General features: G+C 33.2%; 1 long non-coding RNA gene across 1 annotated transcript; it reads left to right on the forward strand.

Annotated features, from left to right (window-relative positions):
• Positions 1-14,655: 14,655 nt before the first annotated feature.
• On the forward strand, positions 14,656-24,862 carry LOC129222071 (uncharacterized). The gene is made up of 3 exons (XR_008580564.1): positions 14,656-14,756; positions 23,823-23,918; positions 24,533-24,862. It is a non-coding gene; the product is annotated as an uncharacterized LOC129222071 (long non-coding RNA).
• The last annotated feature ends 583 nt before the right edge of the window (positions 24,863-25,445 follow it).

Raw genomic sequence — 25,445 nt, forward strand, 5'->3', positions numbered from 1 at the left:
AAAATGCTTTCATTTGCACACATGCATAAACATAAGGAAATGTGGTTACTAATATAAATAGCAATAATAATAATGATAACTAAATATACTTATGCATACAAATTGAAACTTTAATCAAGAATTCAACCTCTATGTAACTAGATTAAAATCAGCTGCGTAAATAAGTTGAATGTTCTCATTGGAAAAATGTTCAATATACATAAAATATTGCTTTGATACATTTTACTGTTTTTTATGTATTCTCACAGAACAGAATTTTTCTAAAAATATAGTTTTGGACACCTTCGGACAGTTTTGAACACAAGTGTTTTGGACAGGATGGTAAAAACCAGGGTTTTTACTGTAGTTTCCAAAACTTTGCCAATCCTAAAATTTTGTTAGAGTTGAATCTTGAATGAGTCCTTTAGTCAGAAGTAAATCTAGCAGTTCATTTCTTACATTTTTGTGCAGAGGAAAGTCAAAAACTTCTCTTTGAATTTTAGTATTAGTTTTGTTTCACATATTTGGCAATAAATGTACTTAAGTTCCCTCCATGTCAATTTTTATGTAGAAGACACTTTGTATGAAATCATCTAGTGCTGCACCTAATGCCACATGGTTTCATTGTACTTAAGTCCACATTCTTGTAGTATTATTTAATTGAGAAACATTCCGTAAAGTTAGGCTAACGAGTGAACACAACTGGCTTTTACAATCAATATTAAAATGGTAATAATGAATAATTTATGAAAATAATTAAAATACAATAATTTAGTACACTATAATAATTTCAGTAGTTTATATATCATAAATTAATGATATTTGCTGACATTGTTACTTTTATAAATTCCCTGTGCGACTCTTTCTTTTTATTACGGTTTGAAACCTAAATTTTGGGTAATTGCCCTAGTTTCACAATTTTGCCTTGTAACATTTGTAATTTTTTCTTTTTGCAAACTCTTTTATTTTACACACATTAATATTTTCAGTATTAATACTTATCTCTACGAAATGAGGATTAGTACTATACTGCCGTTTGCAGGTAAATGGCAATACCTGAAGACTACAGAAATGAGTTTCTGGGACATTTGACGAAACGCGTTTTGGATTCAATCTAAAAGCAGGAAAATGTTGAAATGGGGTGGTTTCCTTCAGTCAAAAGTACTACTATTTGCCATTGAAATGGATAGAATGAGCAAAAAAAAAAAAAAATACATGGACCCAGAAATTACTTTCATTTTCTCAACAGTTTTTTTTAATCAATTTTTTAAAGTATCCAATTTTGAAAACAAGGCGTGGTCTTTATGACGCCACAAATGATGCAATTTGGCGCATCTTTCTACTACGTTTCCACGTTATGATAATCAAGCAGCGAATTAAAATTGCGCTCTACGCTTGCTATCAACCATATCGTTGCCAATACACATGAGTAAAGATGCGAATTAAATATTTCGTTCTGTGAAGGGCAACATTGAATGGTCTTTCATCATTTGTGATGTCACACGACAGAAGTGTAAACAATGAAAGCGCACCGATTTAAGTATTTTTTTTTTAAATATTAAACTTAAATAAATTATTTGAAAAATATAGTCAGATCCTATGTTTTTAAGCATACTCTTTCAGAAAAAAATACTTTTAAAATTTTGGAAACGACTCCATCAGAAGTTTTTTTTTTCGTGCTTTTGAAACCAAACAAGCTAGCTCGTACAATAAAGCTAACGTACAATACATAATACAAGTGCAAATGAATGAAAAAATGAAAACTTTGCACTTATTGCCCTTTACTTGCCCACGGCAGTATAAAGATGTATGTATTATACCAATTTCACGATTTTGGCAATCGCGACCCTAGGTACTTAACTTTCTCCTAAAACCTATTTTTGAAGAATGCCTGATCTTCACAGGCGTAGAACGGAAGCGGAGCAGTTTCAACATCTTCATTTTTGAATTTTTTCCGCCAAAAAATTACCAAAGAGAAAAACAAGTGCAAAATAGGAAGATGCAGGGTTTGAAGAGTATATAGTGGATGCGAAAGAGAACTTCTGAGATTTTGTGGCAAGTTTCCAAAGCTGCATGTGATATGGCATTGTCGGGATGCAGCGTTATTTGCTTCCTGCTGATCACGACCTGTCTCTGAACCTTTTCTTTCTTAATTCTTGTTTGAGAAACTAATTTAGCCAAATAAGATTTGTTCTCAGTAGAAAGGTTTATTTTCTAGGAAAATTACGTTGATCAGAAAAGTTCCCGTGGGTTTTATTTCATGAGTACCTCATTAATTGAAGGGCTCAGTGGATAAAGGAGTTAACTGACAAATCATTGGTTTTGAGAAAAATGCAGTCAAAGTTCAAAGGCTAGTATTTTTTATGCAATGGATAAAATGTTTCTCTTTTGGTAGCAAATGTTAGTTTTTTGTTTGAAATATCTATTGTAAAATGATCAGCTGTGAAAACCATCAATTAATGAGTTTTTTTTAATCACTTTTATGTAGTTAACACCTTCATCCACTAAATTTCGGATCAAACTTTTCACACCATGGCAATGGATGATGGTAATAAAATACACTAACATCTATCTGAATCACATTTTTTGAACTATAAATTTAAGAAAACATTGCAATATTCTGGATTTAATACCAAATAAAGTAAACGAACTTTTTTATAAGCTTTACTGTCATCTACATATCATTCCCATTTATAACAGTACTGTAAAACCATTGATGTTCCTCTGGAACAAACTTTAGTTGCTCTTAGGGATTTTGAGCTTTTTCCTTTGTTATAGTTCCTGTTTCACCCATTTTTCTAGGAAGACGAATACTAGTATTTAGTGGACTTGCTATTTTCTTGTTACGTAGTAAATCTACTCTTTTAAATGGCAAAGATTGATCATAACTTTCCTTTTATAGATAAAATCCATATTCTTCAACCCGAATCCATCTGATCCCATCCCTAAACCTAACTTTCTTTTGTAGACAATTTTTCTTCTTGTTTGTCAAATTTAACATTGTTGCAAGCATTTCAGTATGGCTGAAATGGTTTGTCATATCAATCACTTGGTTTTTTTCGGGATACACTCCGGATGATATCCCGATACTGGTCTGGTCCATATATCGTTTCGTGTTTTCTAAGAACCTTCTCAGTTCTTCCAAAAACTCGATCTGAATCTAGATATGTATGTCCCACTTCTGGAAATTTGTGGTCAATTGATTTGAAATAACCTTTCGAAATAAGGAATTGATAGAGGCAGATCATTGCAAAGTTTTTGTTCTGACCAGCACAAGGGTCACTCCATACTATTAAACCGTCTTTTGTTTTCAGCTCATCATCTGTTTCTATTGCCGTTAAAATTGAGCTACAGACTTCTGAGCTTCCTCGATGGGCAACGTCTTCAGTCCATGTACAAATTTTGGTTTTGGCTACATTTTTATAAGTTATATGTATTCCTAGATTGTAGAACTACATCTGACGCAAGTAAAAGTCTTTTGATGTTGTTAATTTTGGCAATGGCATAGTCTGTTGTAAGTCAACGGTAATGAAAGCAGTACTATTATTACTTTTTGCATATTCCCTATTAAAATTCATTGACTCGAAAGCAACTTTGATATTCTCTTCATATTCTTCATCATTATTCCCGGAATAACATGTGCTACATATATCGTTTCTTGGTTGTGAAAAGGACAAGTTAAATTCGCTATTAAAAATACTTCTGTATGTCCACTCTTTGACAAAAAAGGTTTCTCGTTGGTGAGTTTCGTTACATCGTTCAATATATAAGGCATATATTTTTGAGATACTAAGAAGAGGGGAAAGGTATTTTCTGTGAGGATTGCTGCACCTGGAATAATGTGAACTTTCTGCTGGGAAACTGTTTATATGCTCCATTAAATATGCTTTCACATCATTTTCCACTTTGTGTACAGGGCCGGACTGGACCCCTCAGAGGGGCACAAACCTTGGAACTTCAGAGGGGCGAAGATATTTCTGTACTTATTTACCCCTTGTAGATGCATACAACGAGGGGAGGGGGGTAAGGGGTGCGAGGGTGAAAATATTTTCATGTGTCATTGCTCATTAGTATTTATAAAATTTCTTGCATAAGTGATCCCATGAGAGGGCATTAAAATTGTTATTTGGGTGTTTTAGGGATATTTTCGGGGGGGGGAGAGTCCGCGTTCTTGATATTCTAATGTTTTGCCTGCGAACTTTTTTCTTTTTAAATTTTTTTTAAATCTTTTATTGACCTTAAGAAGTGGAATGGTCTTTATTAGAAGAATAGTGTAGGGTTTCCCTTTAAGTGAGATATGTAATACTTTAAAACTACGGTCCGAGGGTTTCTCCTCCGGAAGAAATTTTGAAAAAAAGATGTAAAATTCTGCATTTTGAAGCTTTTTAAGGAGAAATTGGAACTACAAAAATATCAGAAAAAAATAGACAAACAAAGCTTTTAAAAGTTATATAATCTTTACAAAATTAAGATAATACACGGTAAAAATTGTTTTGGAGTGTACAAATCAATGACTGCAGTCGACAAGCGAGGGAGGAGAAAAAAATATTGCTTTTGTTTCTTGCTTACATCGACTTTCGGTGTGAGTAGTCTTTAATCAGCTTTCCAACAGTGGTGTAACCAGAACTTTTTTTTTAGGGGGATCACATTTTTAAAAAAAAATTTAGATCTTATAGGGAAGGAAAGAAAGGGGGTATGGGGGTTCTCCCCCGGAAACTTTTTGAAACTTGTAGTTTTAAAACCGCAACTTAAGACTTTCTTTGCTGATGCTAGGGGGAAAAAAGTACAGGGGTCTCAGCGGAAATTCTAGAAATAGAAGTCTTAAAAACGCGATTATAGGCCATAATTGTTAACTTTTGGGTAAAAGATGGAGCTTCAGGGACTGTCCCGATCGATTTTTAAATAACATAGTGTTTTAAAAAAAATACTAAGCACTTTTCATAATGCACTCTAAAGGACAAAATAACTTTTCTGGGTCAGAAAGGACAATATTTAAATATTCCTGTAGTTTTCAATTATTTCAAGAAAATGACTCCACAAACGAGTAAAAGTGCGGCTCAAGTCTGGTGAAGAATTTTTTATCATTATCTAACTTTCTGTCATAACTTTGAGTGTTGAAACATGCATATTTTTGGGGGGAAAGTTTGGTTTAAAATGACTTGAGCCACACTTTTCCTCGTTTATGGAGTCATTTTCTTAGAATAATTGAAAACTACAGAAATACTTAAAAAGTGTTCTTTCTGACCCAGAAAAGTTATTTTGTCCCTTTGAGGTCATTATGAAAAATTCTTAGTATTTTTTTTTTTTTAAATCTGTATTTTATTCTTTTTAGTGTAAATGATGTATTTCAGAGATAGAATAATGTTACTATCACGAAATTTCACCTCTTTTTTTCATATAAATGCTTCATACCAAAAGGGAAAAAAAACTATATACGTGTCTAAAACTTTTAGCATTTGGCACTAAAAATTAATCCTTGTTCCCCTGTAGGACTTGTTTGTTCGGTAATTTAATTAGAACCATTTAAACATTAAAGGTTTGCAAAACTAATTCATATTTCACAACAGACAAAACACTCCTGATAAAGATCCGTATTTCTTTACTTAGCCCCGTTTTCGATTATTGCAGGGCTCCCAAATGGTCCGCTTTTCCCGCCAAAGTCCGTTTTTTATGGTAAAGTCCGCTTTAGACCGCTTTTTAACATTTTGATCCGATTAGTCCGCTTTTATATTGTTTTTACTTAAATATCAGATTTTAAAAGTTTTTCATTTCGTTAAAAGTTACTGTAAACCTAAACACGACGCCGCAGCGCGTGTTAAACACGCGCCCATAAAAAACCTTGAAAAGTTTTTGGAAAAAAAAAGAGGTCATTTTCAAGTGCTTGAAAACCTTGAAAAAGTATGAAATATTTCTTTATTGCTTGAATTCTTTCAAAAATCATTGGATTGTTCTTGTAATTCTTTTAAAAATATTTCGTTAAAGCAATTTTCTGAACATATATATTCGACATGATTTATCGCGAAAAATTGCTTTCGTGTTTGAGGTTTCAATCCTTTCGCATCTTAGTTAATATTTTAATGCTTTTTACAATCCAAAGTGATTTTGACATGTGCTTACCTTAGCTTGGCTTATTTTTCGTTAAATTTCAATAATTAACGAAGGAATTATTTTGGAAACCATGGCAACATTGAACTTACTCGGACTTCGCGGAAAATTTCTTCTCGCGTTTGAAACTTCAATCCTTTTGCATCTTGTGAACATTTTGATGTTTTTGACAATTGGAAGTTATTTTGACATATGCTACTTTTGATTAGCTTATTTTTCATTTAATTTCAATAATAAACGAAGGAATTATTTTGGAAATCATGGTAACATTGAACTTTCTCGGACTTAGCGGAAAATTGCTTTTAGTGTTTGAAATTTCAATCTTTTTGAATCATGTAAATATTAAAATATTTTGCCCAATCGAATGTTATTTTCCCATATGCCACCTTAGATTAGCATGTTTTATGTTTAATTTAGTGGAAAATAAATTTCTTTTATGGGAAGCATGCCAACATTGAACTTAGTTCGTGAAAATTAGCTTCTCTGAGCTTTCAATCGTTTTGCATCTTATAAATATTTTTATATTTATGGCATATAAATATTTTTATATTTATGGCATATAAATATTTTTATATTTATGGCAATTAAAAGTTATTTTGACATGCTTGGTCAGATTATTTCAATTTAATTTTTATTTAAATGACTAAAAAATTAATAATTTTTGTGTTTAATTCAAGTTTATTTAGTTTTCCAAACTTAATTTTGATCATTATTAGCTTATTTTCGGTTATTACTGTTTTTTTGTGGGGGGGGGGGATATTAAATTTAAACAATTAAGCACATAACATTTTATTAAAGGAGCGTTTGTATATGAAACAAAGTTGAATTATGTAATTTTATGAAGTTGAATTTGTGTACATCACTTCATTGTCATGATGCCTGCTAAAGGGGACAATTTGCCCCCCCCCCCCATAAAAATTCAAAGCACTCATGGCCCTGCAATCATGGAGTATTTCTTTTAATGTAAGCTTTATGATTCATTCTTGAAAGTATGCTTTGAATATGAAAATTGCAAAAACTAAGTCTCATGTGATCTGCTTCTCTTTGTAATTGAGCATTTCAGACATTTTTAGGAAAATTTTCAATACAGTAGATCTGCTTGGTGTGTGATAGATTCATATGGGTTGAGGAAGGATATAATGCTATTAAAAAGCATTATAAGACAGAAAAATACAAAAATAATTTAAAACCAAAGAAAGATCAAGCACAGCTTTATCTATCCTTCAGTGAGACTATCAGCATCCCTAGTTCAATTCAAAGTGTATCTTTACGCCTCTTTAGTTCTAAAGAGGCTGCCTTAAGTGCTGAGCTAAGTGCCTCCCCCCCCCTCCCATCCAAATGTTTGTGTAAATAATATAATTATTCAATTGATAAAAAGATCAGCTGTGTAGAAAATGATAAATTAATTGTATCATTAAAAATCAGTATTATGGTTAATTAACAAATTATCTTCACAGATTTAACGCAGCAGGCAGCTAATTTGCCTTTTGGTGCTTCCTTGGGTTTAAATGAATGGCTCTCCCAAGGTCCTCTTTTTAATCTTAACTGGTCCTCTTTAGTCCTCTTTTTGATTGAAAATGGTCCTCTTTTACCCTTTTCTAAAGCTAAAATGTGTTGGGAGCCCTGTTATTGACATATATAGATGAGGATAGGAATCCAAAGAAAGCAATGATAGTGGATAAATATCATGCTTACTCCAGAGAAACCTTGATTCAAAATTTTTTTTTCATGATTACTATTAATATTGCTGTTGTAAGGCAACAAAACTTGTAACAATGGGTTTTGTGTTTAAACATTTAATGAGGGAAATTATATGAAATTTTTGCTATTTTCCATCCTAACTGAAATAATAGTTTTATTTCAAAATTTAATTTTACAGCGTTAAGTTGTACCTTAAAATTAAGCAAATCATTTAGTGAAATCCAGTAGTCTCTATAAGTGATATAGTTGCTGAAATATAAGCAAAAGCAGGCCTCAGATTACTCCGTGACAATCAGGTCAAGTATAATAAAAGTGTTTAAAAAAATAAATCGAAATCAATTATTCCTCCCCCCCCCTTAATTTTTAAAATTAAAGTTTCAAAAACGCAATTGTCGACAAACTTTGAAGATTTTACGAAAAGGAGGTTCTGGAGCTCTTCCCTGGAAAATTTTTCAAAATTATGATCCTTAAAACTTAAGCAATATTTTATATTCAGGGACTATTCAACTTAAATTTTTTGTAAGTGTATTTAAAAAAACCGTTTTTTTAAATTTTATATGTTACAGGAAGGCGGTTCGGAAACCCTTTCCCGTATATTTTCTTAAATTCAAGTCTTAAAAACACGATTGTAAGACCATATCTTGTTATACTAGGGCCAGAAATTTTTCGAAATTAAATTTCACAAAACGCTATTGTTAGCGATTTTTGAACTTGACCAATAAGCTGCAACTATTAAACATTTTTAATTCAAAAATTTCTTTAAAAGAAATTAAGATTTTCCCCCGGACACAGTATTATTTTTTAAAATTAAAATCACTTTGTTTTCCCATTATACGTGTTCTTTTTTTCTCTTCAATAATAAAGAATAGTTTTGAAAAACATTTAGCTCAGCATTCTGTGTGTGCGTGGAGGAGGGGGGGGGCTGTGGGTATCTCTTCTGGTTGCGCCACTGCCCTCCAACCAAAAATCTTTTAATAATTGCATATACATTTTGCAAAAGGAGCCTGTAAAGCTTTTATGACATTTTTACTTCAACTGATTACATTTCATTGACTTTCCTGCTCCTTTTGAGCGAATTAAACCAATATTACCAATACACCACTGACAATATTAACTATTTCATTATAATAAAAGGAAAATATGATTTTTTGGCTGTATAATTATATTTAAAAATTGTGTTTACCGTACCATAGTCTACAAGAAATTGTACTTTCAGTCAAAATTATGGCCACACACACATCCAAAGTTAAAGTAACATGGCTAAACATAAGAACGTAATATAATGCTATCTGCAAGTAACGGAAAATCTATAAATAATTGTAAACAAATTTTACAAAATAAGTAAATGAGCTGAAATCAATAATGAAGATTGTGGAATCAGGAAAGATAAGATATAAATTAATAATATATGTACATAATGATGCTTCTTAAAATGGAAAAACGGGCATTTCCCTAAAAAATGTAAAAGGTTATAAATATAAAGTTTGAAGGAATAATTTAATAAGTTATCACACAATGATAAAAGTTGTCTCATTTCTTGATTTCACATAGTTCGTCAATAAATTTTTCATTGTAAATCTCAAGAAGTTTCTGTTATCTCAAAATTCAAGATGGCAAAAACGGACCTTTATACAAAGGTCCTCTTCTTTTGGGGCAGACCCGGATCTACATACCCGCAGACGCCGCAGTAGGGGGGGGGGGACGGGCACACCACAGAAAACCCACGGTCCGAGTGACCAAAGAATATTTTTAAAAAATAAATAAAAATGTGTGCTCAAATTTTAAAAGTTGAAAATATTTTCAACATTATTATAAAAATCAGGATTAAAAGTTCCTCATAACTGCTCAAAACCTTAAACTAATAATAATTACAAATAAATTTAAACAGTTTAAACAAATGAACTCATAATTAAGGTAGAAATATTGAAGCAGTTAAAAACAAACAATCACTCGTTTAAAAGAATAGTCATTTGGGGGGTGGGCGCAATCCAGTGGCCTGTTGGGGGCCCTGAAGATTCTTTTCAGGGGGGGAGGGGCAGAAGTTTTAGATCCGGACCAGAGACGGAGAGTTTTTTTTTTAAGAAAAAAAGACTTTTGTCGCAATAACGTGAATGTCGTGTAAAGCGCGAAAATATTTATTGTTACAAGAGTTATAATAAGACTGTAGGGCGTTTTAAAAAGACTGAAGGGCGCAACTAAAAACGCAACAGGGTGCTTTGCTTAAAAATTAACGATTACTGGTACGGAGGCACGGAATGTTTGTCGATAAGTGAAGATTTAAAAAAAAAAAAAAAACTCTCTTCTCCGAAAACAATTTTTTTTAATGTCTTAAAATGTCATTTTAAGTCTTTTCAAAATTCAAGATAGCAAAAACGGACCCTTCAAGAATCTTGTAGCGTACGACAGTGTATGAAAAATGTCATTAAAGACCTGAAAAGCGAGGTGGGGGGGAAGAGTTTTTCAAGGGAAAAAAGCGGAGCTGCGGCGTCGAATAAAAAAAATAATTAAAAAAAAAAAACGACTACGGCTCTGATTCCGACTCCGGAAATTTTAGAACCTTCGACTCCTACTCCTTTACCCAAAAAGAGTTCGACTCCGACTTTGACTCCGCAAACACTGGCAGAGTTACGGACTTGGGGGGGGGGGGGGGGGGGGGAGGATGAGCGACTCTTTCTCCGACTCCAACTCTTGGAATTTTAAACCTTCGACTCCCGAATCCGACTCCTTGACCCCAAAATCAGTCCGACTCCGGCTCTTCGACGCTGACTCGCAACCCTGGAAAAAAGACATTTTTGTCAAGTTGATAACGTGAATTGAAAAGACTGAGGGCGCATCTAAAAACGCAACAGGACACTTAGAGACTAACTAACGATTGCAGGTATGGGATGTTTGTCTTGATTCTAGATTTAAAGAGCTCTCTTCGCGGAAAATGTTTTTTTTTTTAATATCTCTAAGTGTCTTTTTAAGTAATTTTAAGATTCACGATCGCAAAAACGGGTCCTTCAAAAACTATTCTTTTAAAGACCTGAAAAAAGAAGGGGGAGGGGGGCGCAGTATGGCTGCTAGGTGCTTTAATATGACGACAAAAGGGCGCACCTGGGCATTAAAACAACAACTATTACAAATATGGGGTGTTTGTATGTGTAAGAAAAAAAAATCTGCAGGGCTCTTTAGAAGGCAAAAGGGCGCAACAGGATGTTGCTTTCTGCCAAATAGAGATGAGTCCCCTCTAGATGCTCGCTAACTGTGTTAATGCAATCGGAGGTACGATAGCAAGAAAATTGAGGATTAAAATTGCAGTAGGAAATATCGCGGTCCTGATACATTGTTACAGAAACAAAACAAGCTATACAGTTTTTATTTCGAAAAAAAATGGATTCAAAAAATAAATGACTATTAAAAATTGTAGCATAATATACAACTGATAATTACTTTTCAGGAAGCACCCAAGAAAAAAAGCTGAATAATCTTCTTTCATGTCTACCCGCTCTCCTCACTCCAAATCGCCGCTATTAAATTTCCGCCAGAATTTCTCAGGTGATTCTGGGTATTGAGTAATCTATCAGCGGTTCCTAGAATTTATGATTTACTCATCAAGGCACCTGTTCAAGACAGTGGGGGACCAAGGATTTTGACCCCCAAATAACCTTCAAAGTCGCACCAGTAAGCAGTGACAATGATTGAGAAGAAGGGAACAAGATTTGAAAAGAAAGGCAAAATAATTCCAGGTTCCTCAGTGATTAGCTAAAAGACTTATTACCGTAAAACATTTGTACTGAACAATTTCGAGGTGTCAGGAAAAGAGAGAAGAAAAATCGTCAGTTAAAGGGGAAAAAAATATTTTTTTAGTAACAAAAAGAAGGAGGGGGGGGGGTTGTAAAGAATATTTTTGAACAAAACATATGTATATATATATATATATATATATATATATATATATATATATATATATATATATATATATATATATATATATATATATATATATATATATATATATATATATATATATTTATTTATTTATTTATTTATTTATTTATTTATTTTCCTGGCGTAGGGGCGCATCGGCCATGTGGCCGGTTGCCCGGCGGGCCAGTCCGGGCCTGTTTGTGTAATCTTAAACTGTGATGGCCCCTTTTATCTGGTAGTGGTGCTGACAACCCATTTGAAATACTGCTTTTTATAATATCAAGCTTCTTTCTCCCAATACCGTACAAAGAGCACATAGCTGTCTTGCAAATATTTATAGTTTGACAGTCGAAAGTGACATAATATTTGTATGAAGCTGTCTTATTTTTCCTAGTACTTGTGCTCTGTCTTTTAATGCTATTAATTTCAGTACTATTAAAAAGTGTGCAATTTTTAGCATTCACATCTAGTTTATTGAATTCAGTTAGTATGGAAGTCCTGTCATCAATACTGAATTTAGATTATTTCTCTTGACAAAATGCATGTTATGTTAATTATCACAATAAAGCGCAAAAGGCTATTACAAGAAAATAATAGCTAAATCACGTTCAGAAAGTACTGTAAACAAACAGATTAGTCAGGAGGAATCAACTCGACAGTTGTTTGCTGTCAACGTTCGAATCAAAAACGGTGCTAACTCTATGAAAAACGATGCCCTCTAGTGGATGAAGGTGTTAACATACGTAAACACTTTTAACCATTAGAAAATTTACGGTTTTATGTTAGATAACACCTTTATAATCTAGAATCTCTAGAAATAAATAGAATAGGACTTTCAATGCTAGCTTATATGAAATATAATCATTTAAAACTTTCATCCATCAACAAAACTCGATTTTTTTAAAAATGTCAGTTAACACCTTTATCCACTGATCCCTTCAATTATGCAAATTATTTGCATGGTTCTTTTTTGTGTGTACCTGTATTTTTTCAACTAAAACTGATTTCTGTTTTCTTCTTTTTTTTTCTCTTATTCCTGCTGCACAACCCATTAAGCAAAATATTAATTGTTTACAGAGAAATAATTTAATATATTACGACTTTTAAATCGGGTTGAAATATTTTTTTTTAATTTTACACTAAAACATAAGGGATATTGATATGAGGCTCAAACGACTTAGGGGTTCGTTGAGGCCAAGCCTTAGATTTGGGACCAGCCAGCAGATATAACTAATCACAAAATCTTCTATAGATAAAGTCACTCTCTATCTAACGAATTTTTATAGTTTCTATCGTTGTAAGGGGTTGACTTTTAGGGCCTTATCATTGCCACTAATAGTAGTAAATATAGCTGATCTCAAAATCTTCTGTAGAATGGCAGTTTAAGCATTCTCTATTTCACGAATTTTTGACCGAGGCCTTGCGGTATCGCTAAATAGAGGGCAAAGTGATGGATAATGTTTTTCACGGTGTAATTTTTATTTCACCCTTCTTCGTCAAAACTTGCTCCTGAATTACGTGCCATAGCATCACGTAGAACTGGAGCAATTAACGTGTTGTGGTCGAAAAAGTAATCTCGACCATCTACTGAGTGACAATGATTACACTTGAGATCGCAAGAACCCCAGCCCTATTTTTCTCCCCCGTTATTACATCGCTATGTGACGTCATCTAAGATGACAGTCAGGTACTTAAGTGTGCACCTGTAGAACAATTTCTGGGTATTTCCCCATCACTAAAAAGCAAGTTCCTAAAAGAGTCCTATGCGAGAGCAAAGCAATTTTTTTATTTTATTTCGCATCAGAGGAGCTTTACGAGAAGAGTTAAATAGAGTGTTCGCGTTTATTTTGAGTGGTCAAAGGAAAATCTCAAATTGGATTTTATTTTTTCTCTTCACATTTGTATGAGTTGCAATATTTTTCATGCCTTCAACTTTGATGTTGGGTTTAAGAGCTTTAATATAAACGTGTAATCGTTTTCTTCAGTTCTAACAGCAGTAATACAAACGAAGATTTCAGGTCAAAAGTTAAATTTGTGTTAAACTTCACAGCACGTAAGGTGTAGGAAGGTAAGTGAAAGCACAAATATTCTTTCTATGAAACTGATTAATTAAATTTATTTAAATATACTGTTTTTTTATTCAAATATAATATTATTTTTTTGTTTATTTTATGTTGTAACTATTTGTTATATTTCTATTTATTTTTAACTCTTTTTTTTTTTTTCATAATTTGTGTTTCAGAATATTACCCAAAGCTGAAACTTGAGAAATAGTTGTACAAATATATCTCGCGAAAGTTTAAAATTCTGTTTTAATGTTTGTTGTTCTGTTTAAAGGTAATTTTCGAAATTTTGGTTTAAATTTTTAAATTTCTTTTTGAAGTCAATAAATATTATTAGAAATATTTTCTATTTCTATTGGAAGTATTTCATTATTACTACTACTATTATTATTTTATTATTATTCTGAAGATAAATCATTTTCAGTTTGTTGCATTTAAATTCTACATACTAACTATATTACTGAAGAAAAACCATGGCTTCCGGGGAAAAACGGACATTAAAAAGGATTCCACTTATTTTTTTTTTTTTTAAACCGCTCTTTTAAATGATAGAGATTAAAACAATGTTTTGTGTGTGTGTGTGTGTCCTAATAGAGAGCACAAATATTAATGTCAATCTGTCAGTCTGTGTTAATTCCAACACAACCCGTACTCTGAGTTATTTTTAACACTTGATCCAAGCAATCACCAACTATCTGTAGTTTTCACCGAAAACAAAAAATGTTATTGAAGCTCCATGTGACAAAAATGCCATTTTCGACCTTGAATTAATTTTTATTGTTTCCTTGTTTCTGATCATCGGTGGCAATTTTCTAGCTACCTTTCCTTCTACTTGAGGAAAGTTATATAACCTGCCATTGTCTGCTAAATGTTTTTAATGAGCAGGTCTTAAAAACAAGACTTTCCTTAGACTAAAAAATGTGAGTGATTTAAAACATTTTACGATATCGTGAGCTTATGCAAGAACGTTTCTGATATTAAAGAGCTAAAGTTTTTAAGGTGAGATTTTTTTTTTTTGTTTCATCATTGTTATGTATTGAATAAATTTCATCTTTACTTCAATTAATTAATTGAGGTACACCTAGTGGCCGTTTTGGGAGACTACCACATTTCGAGGCCTGACCTTCGAACTCGCTACATACCTCCTGAACCGGGTTCAATCCCCCTGGATTCAATACTGACCGGTCGAGAAGCCTCCGAGTATTTTTTATTGTTACAATGGTTTAGTCTCTCAATATGTCAAATGTTTTGTTTCAGTAAATTCTAACAAATAAGATTTTTTTATAACGAAATATTCAAGCACAGTGTTTCAACATGAAAGTGTACACCATCTTCATATATATAATAGCCAATAATCGAGTAACCCGCGTGTTTCAACAAAGAAACTCGCGCCACGGCATGATAATTTGATAAGATGCTTTGGTAAGCTTCAACATGCAGGGAAACTCTTTATTGTGACTAAGCTGAACTGTATCCGGGAACTTAACTGTTTTACTGGTAACGCTGTGTCATTTCAGGGGAATGAAGAAACGAAAAAGTGATCAATAATGAACGCTATCTACAGGAGTGTAGGGGGTAAGCTACTGGAGTTAGGGTTAAAATTTCAACTATAAAAATATCACCAAGCATGCAATGGCTTCGTTCAAATGTAGAAGCAATTTTCACCCGTCATACATTGACAGGCGATTTTCTAGTAATAAAAATAATGTAGAAACTGAATTACTACAAAAATATGTCTCTATAGTGAAGTTTCAAAGCTGAATGAGTAAACAAAGCAAAAAAAAAAAAAAAAAAAAACAGTTGCATCTAGTACAGTTGCCACGTAGTCACGATCACGAGTACTTAATTTAAAACAAATCATAAATGATAATACATTAGTTCACCCCGTAGGACTCTATGCTGCCTTCTAATTGTTTTCAAACAGAACAATCGAAAAAAAATATTATCAAGCGTATTAAAGAATTAAATGAAATGGAACAATATACAACAAAAGAATGCAAGAAAGCTCTTTACAGAATAAGTGTCAAACTGTTCAATTAAAAATTATTTCCTTTTGCTTGTCTTATTTAACACGAACGGTACCCGCACGGCTTTGTCCGTAGTGGAAAAATTAAAAGGTCATTTGGTTCGCCTGTATATTTATAAATAATCGATGATGAATTTCTCGCCAATTTGCTATGTTCATTTGCTCGTCTACGTTATGATAATTTGCTCGTCCACGTTGTGGTAATTGGCTCTTCCGGGTTATGGTAATTTACTCGTCCTTGTTATAATAATGTGCTCGGTAAAATGTTATTAAAATTGGAATAGAAAAAGAACAAAATCAATTTTTGGAAAATCGCTTCGAGGTGTACACCCCATGCTACAAACTAATTTTGTGCCAAGTTTCATGAAAATCGGCTGAACGGTCTGGGAGCTATGCGCATCACAGAGATCCAGACTTTCAGCTTTATTATTAGTAAAGATTAAATTTTGTTCATTTATTATTAGTTATTATTATTTTTTATTCCTTTTAGAATGAAACTGAGATTTATTTTTCAAAACCGAGATCTGCAAAATGAACACAGACATCTCTTGGTTAAATACATTTGCGTACAATTTGTTGTAGGTAATAAGTAAAAGTAAGGCTGAGCAACTGAGCTGAACATGGAACATACATTAAAATTCTACGCACTGTGAGAACTAAACGCAACTGTGACACTGTTTAACATCACCTATAACTGTTTCAAACCATTCCTCAACTATGCATTACCTTTCCTTACATAAAATACTGGATTTTTATTCGTATTTTGTAAAAATCCGTTTTAATCAGCATAAAATTTTGTTACGATGCAGAATCAGTGATCAACGGGAAAGATAGACGGTACGCACAGAATGTAGAAATAATAAAATAATGTACTATAATAATACTGTGCTATATGATATTTGTAACTTCAAAAAATGATGTTGATGACTTTATGCTGCGTGATCAAATCGTTATTCTAATATATTTTTTAATACAGTTGCTTCACTATTTCTTTTATAACGTTTAATCTATGGCAATACCCCTCTTCCTGGTTTCTTTAATTCTGAACGCAAGCGCAGCTTTCATTTTCTAAATTTTTACATTTTGCTTAGACGCAAAACGGCGAACTTTTACGGATTTACTTTTTTTTGGCTTTTAATTGTACATGAAAGATTCACTCACGCCTAATTATCCTGCCACTACGACGTATTTTTTAATTGTGCAAGAACATCGAAAACCGTTAGCTTTTCTTCAATTGTCAGAAACTTTATCTTTTTTTCTATCTTCACAAACTTTAGATTTAACAGTGCTCTTAGGTAGCATTATATTTCATCAACTTTTGCATTCAGAATTAAGAAAAACAAGGTAAATGCGGAGTAGTTATTTGCATGCACAAACAAAGCTATGTTCAGACCAGTAGGGTGGGGTTTCCGCTGCCAGTGATGCTAAAGGGATGAAGGTGCATTCACGATGAAACATTTTTAATAGCCAATACTTTCACACCGCGAAACTTTTCTGAACGTTTTTTTGCTGCGGGCGAGGAATTCGCGTTAGGCCTAAAGTTATTTACTGATGAAGAAATCGCGTTATAGGCATTTCGCGTAAGTCGAATCGCGTTGTAGCGGGAGTCGACTGTAATGCAAAATTGTTTTCGTAGATAACTCTTTTATTTTCAAAAGCTATTAAATGATAAATAGGGAGTACGGAAGTCATTGTAGAGAGTGGGATCGGTTGTTATTATACAGTAGGGATAACTTTTTCATAAAAGCAATAGCTTCCCTATTTCGATAAAGTGAAAACAAACGATAAAAATTGACCACGGAAAGGGTGAACGGCCTGACCTTTATCAGTTGTTGTTTTTTTTTTCCTTGAATGAATCATATTACTCTTACATACATCAATTTCTTTCCCTGACTTTCCAGTCCTATTTTTATTTGTAACAGTAGTGTGAGGGAGAAAGCAAGATACATTCATTTTTCCAGTAAGATTACTTTTTGTAATTCGATTGACCGCTTTATCAACATGTTTAGTCTTTTATTTGTAATAGATTTATCGTTAGACGAATGGATTTCTATTTCAACTGTGGTTATTATTTTTGTTCAAAATGATCCAACTGTTATCAAAATTTAAATTGTAACCTTCACATTTCAAATGTGGTTACTACAATAAAGTTTGTAGAACACTAGAAGTGAACGGCTTTTAGCTGTTTGTTGTTAAAATAGCGTCTTTGCATTAAAACCTTTTTCATACTTTCTGAAATATATTTCCAGGATGCCCGTACAATTGTGCCAAAATGCTCTAGATTTTAGTTTCATTGCATAGATAATTAGAAAACTCAAAGTTTCTCTTTCTTTTATTGTTTGTTTTCCATTGAAATTGCTACGAGAAGATGTTATTGTATATTTAAGACTCTGATTTGTTCTCAAACCAGGAAATAAAAACTGCACGGATTTTAGAAGGGGGAAAAAAAAAAGAAATAGAAAAGTAATAATTTTATCTCTTTTACTTCCTTGAAGTAAAGAGAATATTGAATTGCAAACATTGTTCACCCAAATTGAGGCTCTTAATTCCAGTTTACTCATTCTTGCTTGAATACTGGTTAGTTTATTTTTTCTGTGCATACATATGTATCTATGAACGTATAGAGAAACAAACTATTCATTTTGATCACCTCCGAGTTCATTATCATGAGTTTCCTTTCGTTAACGCCTATATATGTACGTACCTATTAAAGCATATATCTCTAACAACTCAAAAATGGTACGTTGAGAAGGCTAAAATTTTGCCTGAGCAGCTTTGTATGGGGTTTAGTTTTGAACCTTCTTTTCTAGTTGAAATCTGGTCAAATCGATGTTAGCTTCAAAACAGACTAAAGTAATTCTATAAATTAGCGACAGATTGGCAATGTTTTTCCAAGCCTTTTGTCGCCCAGTTTTATCGTCAATTTAGTGATATGTCATCAAGTTGGCAACAAAAATGATCTACTAAAACCGATGTCAGTTTGACGATACTGACAACATTTAGAGAGATTCCGATGGAACCAAAGCTAAAATTGCTGATATTTGTAAGTGAATCTCTGTAAAAGAAACTTTACTGCATTGGTTCGCAACAAACTACGGATCTGATGATTGAACAAAATGTTTGCTCAATTCGTAGGCACTACTATTTTTCGAATATTAGTTCCTTTCACAGGTTCCATTTACTTTTGTTGTTGAAATTTCTGATTTCAAATGTCAGCAAAAGTATTAAAATTTCTTTAAATTTAAAAGTGCTATTAATAGTGCTATTCATTCATATTTTTATTGATGCAGGAAACAATCTAAAAATTATGCGTTCAAGTAGTATATTTTAATGTACGTACGTGAGTACACGTACCCGTAGCTATTAAACAACATCTGTTGTTTAATAGGTTCATGCCTAATGTTTCTTCACTTAATGTTTCTTTAATTTTTACTTTTAACGTTTCTTTAATCTATCCTTTTAAAATTTACTTTCCTTAAAAGTTAGAAATGAAAAGCTCTTTTGATTTTAATTTTTACTCATAAACAAAAGAAAGAAAAAAAAGGAAATGAAAGAAAGTGAATGCATTAAAATCTTTCTGAACGTTTATTTCCTTTCATAAGTGTAACTAATTATTTTCAAACAATTCATTCATGACTCTTTCCACACCTCTTTTCATCCATAAGCTCGCTTCTTTTGCATAGAAAAAGGGTTTCTTGCATTTTCGAAACACGTGTATGCAATTCTTACTGATTTTTTGTACTTCTAACGTTGATCATGATTCTTGACACATATATTTTTTTAAAAATTGGTCTAAAGTTGAACCTAAAAATTTTTTTTATTCGAAATTTAGTATATTTCAGAATTAAGTATATTTCTTGCACTCTTTGAGGAAACGAAAAACGTTTCTTCTTCATTTGGCGTAATCTATTGGAATCTTCTCACTGAAAATATGCTTTGCATGTCGGGCTAATGTTTTAGCAATGATGCTTTAATGGACATTTGTACCTTGGGACACTGGTAATTTCTAAGAATCGATTTTTAGCAGCCATGTTTTTGGAATCTCTAATAGTAACCTTCACCACTAAATAGTGCCGTAGTAACAATCTGTATCAAATGAGTTAAATTGATGATTTTATGAAAAAAAGAAAATTTTATGACTCCAAAGTAAATATTTTCTTCATGTTTATTTCATTTTCTGTCTTTGTATTTGTAAAACTAATCAACTGAATTTTATTTTGCTATAAAAGAGAAGTACTGTAAATGTTTTGGTTATGACAAAATAATGATAGTGCATCTAGATTGACCACCATTTTGGTTTTCCTTAAACCACGTAGTGATTGTACATTGGAACAGCCAAACATATTGTACCTTCCGACATGTTCCAAGGTACCTTCTTCCATGTACCTTTGGACACGTTCCAATATAATTAGAACCAACTAAATTTCGTAGTTCAGAATTTTTGAACTTCGTTTAACCTCCCACTGCTGAAACTTTTTTTTCGTCGTAAATAGTGAGAAGAGTGTATGTAGGAAATATTTCTTGTACACTCTACAACATTTAACAAATTAAAGTAAGAATGATTTCATTTCCAACTGAAACTGTTGTAAGTGACACAAATATACACATATAAAGCCATAACATTTATTAATTATTAAGAATCATGCATATGTTGTACCTTCAGACATGTTCCAAGGTAAACATATGCACGATTCTTAATAATTACGATATGTTTCGGAACATGGAAAAATGTTCTAATTTGATGTAGTCTTTTAAACACATTTAATGTTAGATAGTAATTCATTAAATCATTATTCATAATTCATCATTCATGATTTAATTTATCATCATGAAAAATATATATATATATATATATTTATTTATTTATTTTTTTTTTTTTTTTGGTGCAAAATTGGTTCAAGTATAAGATTCTTTCCTGAATCATGAAGAGTTTCCCATGGTACAATAGGATGTGTCCCAAGGTACAATTGGATGTTGTACCTTGAGACAGCTTGGAACTCTTACTTTAAATGGCTGGCAATATTTTATTTTCAAAATGTCTGAATTTTAAAGAAATATATTGCAGAGAAATAGGTTGGGGCATTTTAATGTGACTTTTAAATTTTATTTAAATGATTGACGTTAAAATTAAAATATGAAAAGTGTCCCAAGGGTACAACACTCTCCCATACAATAAATATCTTAATGGTGTAAGAATTCCTTAGTACATTTTCCTGGTGAGGCTCTGTTTCTTACACTTTTTCATTCAGACGTTAAGTAATGTTTATGGCTTTATATGTGTATATTTGTGTCACTTACAACAGTTTCAGTTGGAAACAAAATCATTTTTATTTTAATTTGTTTAATGTTGTATAGTGTACAAGAAATATTTCCTACATACACTCCTCTCACTATTTACGACGAAAAAAAAAAAAGTTTCACCAGTAAGCGGTTAAACGAAGTTCAAAAATTCTGAACTACGAAATTTAGTTGGTTGTAATTACATTAGATATTACTTTTATTGATAGGGGAGACTAAGGTAATGGCGGTCACTATGATTTCTCGTAAATTGAATAACTCAAATTTAAACTGATGGGTGCTGCCATTTCACTGCAGTTTATAGTAGATGTACAACTGAAGCGCTGGTCATCTTGCCAGTCGTCGTTTGCCTGTTGTGTAAGGAATACTATTTTGACGTTTCGCCTTATAAGAAAGTTAATAGTTTAATCCCATATCAGCTCTCACTGTTTACATTTCTCAGAACGAGACTGATCTCACAAGAACAAGTAAACAAGAACATATTGTTGTATTACGTAGCGTTTTATTAACGGTTTAAGCATAGGTATTTGTTTTTTTAGCCGTTGAATGAAAACATACGGTTGTGGTAATGGTGGTCACCAGTAATGTTCCCATCAATTTTTCTGAGGATATACTCCCAGTAATCCATTACGCACAATATGTGTTTGCGATCGTATACAAAATATGTCATAATATGAACATTTTTGAGGTTTGGGGGTTATACGCTATATGTCTAAAAATGTGTGAGAGTAAACGGCGTATATGGAGTATACGCTCTATGGGAACACCACTGGTGGTCATCACACTCGGGGTAATGGCGGCGCCCTCCGAGAGGTATTTACGTGACAGGTGCTCTGGAAAGTAAAATTAACTTGAGCTTCTAAAAGCTTATAAGCTTGTGAAAACATATTGACATTGCCCTTATATTTGTAAGCCCTTTTTTACCATGGAAAGATGTTTTTTTAAATCATTGACTTCAAATTTATCTATACTTTCAATTCCTTTTTGTAATATCCAAAAAGCGGAATTATGTAATAAAATAAACATATAAATTTCAGTTTAACGTGCTTAAGTCGTTGAAAATCCTTATGATTCTCATTTTACAACCATTAAGTAGTAAATGACATAACTGACTGCCATTACCCCAGGATAGCGGTAATACCGGTCAAAGCTGATTTTGCAATATTTTTTATTTTTCCAATAGATAAGAGTAATTAATTCTCAATTTGAGTCTGCAATAGGTAAAATATACTATATGTAAAACACTTTGCATGCTTACGCTTCGAATGTAACACAAAGTAAAGTTTTATAATCATTTTCACTAGGGGAATGCCATTATCCAAGTCTCCCCTACTACGATTATCATTACAAGATTGGTTTGTGTTTTGTAAAAATTGAACTGTGGATTCATGGTTATCCGTGTTTGTTAATGTTCTTGGTTTATACTTTGTGAAAAGAATTTCGTTGGTATTTTGACCTCGCGATTATCTGTTTTAATTTATACTCCTGTTTCTACGAAAAATTAAAAAAAAAAAATACTGGCAACTGAATATTAGCACGTAAATCGTAAATAAGTTTTCACAAAAAATCTTCCGTATTAAGCGGAATAACTTCAAGGACGACAACTTGATCTCTAAATTCAAAGAATTGATGACTAGCAAGCCGCGTTACACCAGTGCTCTCATAAGAAATTCACTTTGATTTATATATATGCTGGCAGGAGCAGATGAGAAGTCATGGGAGATCATCAAGATCTCCCAAAAATGTTCATATTCGGCAAATTTTGTCTGACGATTCGGCAAACTTGGAGACGTAATTGCAACGTCTTGCTTTAAATTTTTCACAATGAAATTTAATGTTTCTTCAAATCAGATGAAGGTAAGTGGACATGCTCGTATTTTATATTTCGGTAAAACTTGCAGTTTTATTCGGGCAATTTCCAACTTCCCAAAAATTTATTTTCAGAGCACCTCTGTGTGCTATTTGACCAATCCCGTAATAGCAATTCACGCTTGCGTATGTACTGATGCATGAATAATTCAATGGTTTTTAGACATTTTCCTTTTTATTATGTCCAAATCCAATAAATCAGAATGATAAGGTGGTTTTTTAACTACACAGATAACCCGCAAACAGAAAATGTCACACGCCGATCTCAATGTTATTTTTATTGTTTCAACCAGAGCTGCAGAGTCGGAGGGAAAATGGACGACTTCGACTCAGATTCCTAAAATTTTAAAACCTCCGGCTCCTTAAACCCAAAATTAATCTGACTCCGACTCCTACTTTGCAGCCATGGCTGAGCTGTAGACTCAGAGGAAAACAATGAGCTACTCCAACTCTAACACCTGGAATTTTAAACTTCCGTCTCCAACTCCTTTACCCCAAAATAGGCCTGACTCCGACACTGCAGCTATATGCTCAACAGTTATCGGAATCCAGTAATTAATAAATGCAATCTTATTACTTTCTCGTACTCAGCGAAAGCAGTACCATACTTACGAAAAATTTCTCGACAAAAATTTCCTTTTCAATCATCTCCGAAGAAATCGTTGCAAAATGAGCACAATTTTCTATTCGTGATATTCTATTAAATTATGTATATGGTATTTGTTTGTAATACAAACATTTGAAGTACAATTAGTGCACGAATTCTCAATCTCTCACTGGGGTTAAGTAATAGCTTTGCTTAAATTCTAAAAAAAAAAGCCATGTTATATGTTTTGCAAACATTTGTTACCTTTTATGCATCTGTCTCATAGGAAACTGAACGTCAAACTTATATATGAGGCAGTGAGAAGCAAAGGGACGGAAATTTTCAAGTTTTGAGTAAAACAAGTTTAAAGATAACGTCCTAGGTAAGCATCCATTGATTTTTTTCTCTAAATCATGCTGTACAGCAGCAACTACCAGGGCTACTAATTCCATCTTTCCCCAAGACATAGGAGAGGTTCACCTACTATTTGTACAAGTTATTTACAAATTTTTAATTTTGCCACTTACATCCCTTTGCTTCTCATTGCCTCATATAGGGAATAGGACAATGGCGATTCAACGATAGTAGTGTCAAATGAAAGAATTTAATCCAGCTCCTGAGAAGTGTACTAGGTCTGCAAATTGTAAAGAGCAGAAATTTTAACATCTTACGTTTTTCAATTTCAACCATCAATAAATATCAGTTTTCTTAACGTAAACATTTTGCACAGGGCCGGATCTGAATACCCGCAGTGCGGGGGACCTACGTCCTTAAGAGGCCCAAGAGCCCAAGAAATTGAAAAAAAGAATTGAAAGAAAGTAGCACTTATTAACGTTGCAAATATACATTGCTGGCCCCTGGGGAAGGGCCCTACAGATTTTGTTGCGGGGGGGGGGAGCAAAATTTATAGATCCGGGCCTGAATTTGCATTTACTTTCTGTTCTGTTTTAGGAAAATAGAACAAAATTTCAAAATGACTTTCTCTCATGTTTTTAGGGTATCAACTTTCCTATAAAAGTGAAGGGTAGACTTCAACAGAAAAGCAGCAACTAGACCTTCTGGGTGACAAAATGAAATTCACGTATTTGTGGTGTCAAGTTTTACTCATCACTTCTTTGCTGACTGTTCCCCTCTTGAGTGAACACCATCCACGGAGAAAACATCAGCATTCACTTCTGTCGCATGCAGAGAAAATTGACAACGAAATGGAAGATGCAGGTAAAAGTTTTGCAAACGATAATGACATTGAAGACAGCGAAAATCTCGCGCTGCTGCACAGCCAGAGAGTGTCCGAGTTGGGAGGTTGTGAAGAGCCCAAGCTGCAGGTCATCCACGTAAGCGATCATTACCCGGGTCGCTACTACCTGCCGCACTGCACGATGCTGCACCGGTGCGGCAAACACGCCGGTTGCTGTGGCACTGACCGATTGCGCTGCGTTGCGGCCCACAAAGAAAAGGTTGTGCTCCATTTCTACAGCGTGCGAGTGCTGGGCCATGGAATCCCAGCCGAACGAAAAATAGAGAAACTCTCATTTACGAATCACACAAAGTGTGCTTGCGTACCCACAGAACACTCTGCACGACACGATCTGTAAGTGGATACGGGATTGCTGAAAAATGGCAATATTCGCCATTACGTTAATCACCTTGGTTGTACAAAAGAGGTAAAACTAACCATTAGGAATACTATTATAGGAATCTTACAAAATCAAAACACGAATTACAGTATGGTTCTGATAACAAGACGTTTGATCTTTGACAAGTTCATTTCTGCTTGAGATGAAAGAATATAGTTTTTATAATGGTACAATGATAATCTGCAATTGGCAAACAGGCTTTCTTCACTGATATTTCAACAAATAGAATCGCTTCATTCTGCGTTCATACGCGTTTCAGTTATCGAAGTCAA

The sequence above is a fragment of the Uloborus diversus genome, chromosome 5, assembly GCF_026930045.1.
Source record: "Uloborus diversus isolate 005 chromosome 5, Udiv.v.3.1, whole genome shotgun sequence".
Classification (NCBI taxonomy): domain Eukaryota; kingdom Metazoa; phylum Arthropoda; class Arachnida; order Araneae; family Uloboridae; genus Uloborus; species Uloborus diversus.